This window comes from Lonchura striata, chromosome 4 (assembly GCF_046129695.1).
Source record: "Lonchura striata isolate bLonStr1 chromosome 4, bLonStr1.mat, whole genome shotgun sequence".
In the NCBI taxonomy this organism is placed as follows: domain Eukaryota; kingdom Metazoa; phylum Chordata; class Aves; order Passeriformes; family Estrildidae; genus Lonchura; species Lonchura striata.
In genome coordinates this window covers 6,235,199-6,239,472 of record NC_134606.1, presented here as the reverse complement: position 1 = coordinate 6,239,472, position 4,274 = coordinate 6,235,199, and positions in this window count along the sequence as shown.

Below are 4,274 nucleotides of genomic sequence, written 5' to 3'. Positions count from 1 at the left end.
TTTGTATTTCTTTATTAAAGCACAGTTTTTAACAATGTCTTTTATGATATACATTAAAGCCAACTTTTTAGCTTATAATGGGGAGAGGGGCTGAGCTCACTGACTGCGGGACTGCTCCAGGGCTGTTTGCACTCATGTCAAAGGACTGGGTTTAAAGTGCATTTGCTTTCAAGAACCAGCAAGCAACTGGACCTCGTGTGTGTGGCCCAGCCAGAGAAAACAGTGAGAAAAAGGGAAATGGAAGGCAGTAGGAAAAAAAAAGAACAAAACAAAACAACCTCACAGGATGACCTAAAGGGAGAGCAGTAGGTTTTGCGATGGCCATGCTGCAATTCTCCCACCTGGGTTTTGAGCAAGAGTAATGGGAACAACCCCAAGTTGTCCTGGTACACACAAGAAACCCTGTGGGCATTTCTTTCTTTGAGCAGAGTGAAGTATTCACTGAGTATTTTTAATTTGAGAAGTACCATCATATTTTAGTTATGAGTTCTGCAATGGCTCTCCGTTTGAGTTAATAATTATCAGCAGAGCAAGGTCTGCAGGGAGGGTCAACGATACAATACTGCTGATAGGCTTTATTTACCCTTTTTTTCCTTTCAATGCCCGTTATAGATAAGGAATTTGCTGCAAATACGTAAGTCACAAGCTGGACATCATCACTGGGTTACAACTGGGGCTTGAGGTCACACAGTATTTTTTTGTCCCCCTGATTAGGGAAATATTAACCCTTGGGGTTACATTGCTCACTTAAAAATTCCCAAATTCACTTTCCTTAAATATTCCCTGCTATTCCCACCCTCCAGTACGAGATGGCAGAACAAAAGTCCCTAAAAGCTAAAAAAATAAACTGGTTTGCCTGATTCAAGTGAGCGAGACTCTGAAGAGACTGTGTGGGTGCTTTTGAATCACAGGGAGGTCAGGCAAGGTGAGAGGAGCAGCAATGCCACCCCTGCCACTGCCCCTGCATCTCAGCCCAGCTCCACCAACCAGCCCTGACAACAACAAGAAGGATAAATGTTTACCAAAGGGTGGCAAACATGTGAGTTTGGGCACTGCCGTGGAGGCTTTCATGGGCGGGCACACAGTGGTGTCAGCTGAGGTACAGAGCTGACCTTGCCTCACTCCTGCCCTCCCTGAGAGATCTCTCTCTCTGAAGATAACAAGGGAATGATGTTTGTTATCATGCTGGAAAAGCAAAACAGCCCTCGTGCTGTCACCTCCCTGGGGTCAGCAGAGCCAAAACCTTTGCTCCCAGTTGGCGCCGACTCCCAGCTCCACGTACTGGATGGGAGGGCACGGGAGCCTTGGAAAAAACAGCCCCCACAAAGGATGACAGCTCTGCTCAGCTGACCCTGACCCACCATGGGACTGGGGGGAGATGATGTTCGCTATGTAAAGAGGAGATATTCGGGTTTTTCACAGATGCTGAATGCCACATTAGACCCAGATGCTATATTTAATCAGAAATCACACACCAACACAGTAACCTTTCCTAGTAGTAAAGCACTGCACCCACTGCTCATACTGCATCCACTGCAAAGGTGCCAGTTGTGGTGGGTGAAGGGCATCAGCTCTTCCCTTTAATTCTGATCTAGCAATTGCTGAAGGAATTCAGTGGCCAAGTTGATACCAAACCAAAGGATACCAAAGGATCCTCTTATAAAAGTGACAACACTGCCAGACTTGTTCGAAGTCCTGCACAGGATTTCCAGCAGCAGTCACCTTTTACCTGCTTGCTAAATAATGTCCTTGCAGCTGCCAAGTCCTTCTTGCACAGGGAGCTCTGTCCTGCAGACACCTTTAAATCCAAACTTCTTCAAGCCAGGTTTTGTATCACCACTTATATAACACCTGAAGTTGCCAGGGCTTGAAAGGCAGTCTATGAGGTCTCAAATGTGTGGAATAAAGAGTCCCATAAAGCCACATTCCTTTATTTTGAGGGTTTCCTGTTGCTTGTGGTTGGTGGGGTTAGTAGAGATGCAGGGGAGTAATATGACCTTTTCTTACCCTTTCTACCCTTGAACACTGAGCTCAAAGTGGCTTTCAGTGTTGGATGTAACCATTAGGACCTGAAGGAACAGCATGAAGTTGTGCCAGGGGATGTTTAGGTTGGATATTAAGAAAATGAACTTTACCCAGAAGGTGCTGGGCACTGGAACAGGCTCCCCAGCAAAGTGGCCACAGCACCAAGCCTGACAGAGTTTGAGATCTGTTGATAATGCTGTCAGGCACACCGTGTGATTTTTGGGCTTTTCCTGTGTAGGGCTGGGAGTTGAGCTTTGATGGTCCTTGTGGGTCCTCCCCGTTCAGGATATTCTATGATTATATGATTTCTAGACCAGCACAACCACATTTGCAGGACAACCCTCACCAGGCTCAGCTGAGCATCTCCTCCCTCTGCCCCACATCAATAGAAATGCTCCCACTCAGGCTAACCCAGCAGTCTTTGCGTGGCTGAGTAAAATCACTTTGGCAAACTGGTTCTGGCTGCCATGGTTCCCATTCATCATCTCTGCTCTCACTGGGATATTTCCATACCAAAACAGGATGCCAAAACAGAAACTTTCTGCCCAAACCAAGGTGGCCAAGTACAAACTAATTCCTGTTAATAACACCCAACCATGTGCCCCCGAGGATACACCTCAGGGCAGACCCAAGCCTATTGGTTTTTTCTCCTCCTGTTGTCACTTTGAAGTGCTCTGGAGACATAAACAGAACGAGAGTGGCTGACCCTTGTCCTGCTGCTGTGGAAAATGGGGGCTCAGCATTGTAAATCCAGGTTAGTGTTGGCAAAGGTGCTGGTGGGCTGCTGCAGACAGACCCCAGAAAGCAGGTTAACCTGTCAGCAAAGGAAACAAATTTCAGCCTAAACTGCGCAGCAGATATAAATATGTAGATGTTGAAACAAAAGTCACTGCCTGAACTTTTAGATATAGTAGTACAGGAAAAAGAAATCTCCATTGTTTCTACCTTCCACCAAGCTGTCCTCGTGCCAAGGGCTGAGATGGTGCATCTTGGAGTGCTGGGACAGCAGTGCTTTACCAACCCATAAACCAATGTGCATCAACCCAAATCACTCATAAATCCTCATAAACCCACATGTATGAACACAAATCCCTCACAGAGCTGCATGCAAAGGTCAGGACTGGCCTTGAACCCCTTCTGTGCCCTTAATTCCCACCCAGGGCTGTCTGACAGATGCCAGCACTAACACCTTCTCCCTACAAGCTACGTACCTTTGGCTGGGATCACCTTTTAGGGGAGGTCTATTGTGACTCAAAGCACTTTTATTACAAATCCTGGGCTCAGCCCAGCTTTTCCAAGCTGGAAGGTGAGACACATCATGTGCACAGCTCACTGGTGACCTGCTGCCTCAACTATCTTAACTGTTGCATTTACAGGATTCCTTCCCTCCCTCCACAACTCTGGGGTCTGGAAAACCATCTCCCCTTCCCATAAATAACTAGGAGATCCATCATCTAAGCAAGAAAATGTGGAACCTTCTTACTGGGTGTTAATGAATCAAATTCTCATATATAAACTATAAAGAGAGGGTTTCCACCTTTTTGGACGTGGTATTTCATGGACTCAACCATATTTCAGTGGCAGTTTCCTTACTCCTGCCCCTGCCCTGCTTCATGTCACGGTGGCAGCAATTACACTGCAGCTGTAAGATGGGTATTGTCATTATTAGTAATTGTATTCACTGCTCCATATAAAAATATCAGCACAGGAACATGAATGATTTGTGTAATGATATATTTGCTGTTATTAGGACCTAATATGTTATGCCTGTAATTACATACTATGCCCCATATAATAAGCTTGGAATTGCTGTGTAAATTTTGGGAAATTGCGGAAAACTATGCTACAAACAGGTCCCCCTAGACCAAGTTCAGCATTCACTACCAGGAAATAACCATTATTAAAAGCTCTGCAATAGACAAACCAATAGACTAAGAGATAAAAGCCTTTTGATATGTAGCAGCAATGAAGATAAACAAATAACCAGTGCAGGAGAGTAAGAGAAGCACCAGTTCAGGTAGTGTCATCCCTGAGGAATATTTCTTCTAACTCTGGTTTCAGGAATACTCCAGCAAAAAGCCAAGGAACTTCCAGTGGGTGCAATGTAAGCTGCAAGTAACACAAACCCATTCAGATGCAACTGTTTCAAAGGATTTAGGAGCCATGCTCCACATTACAAAGGAAGTTAAAATGCTCACGTCTAAATTAAAAGTCTGCCAGAGGTCATTTCAGCTTAATGCATAGTCAGG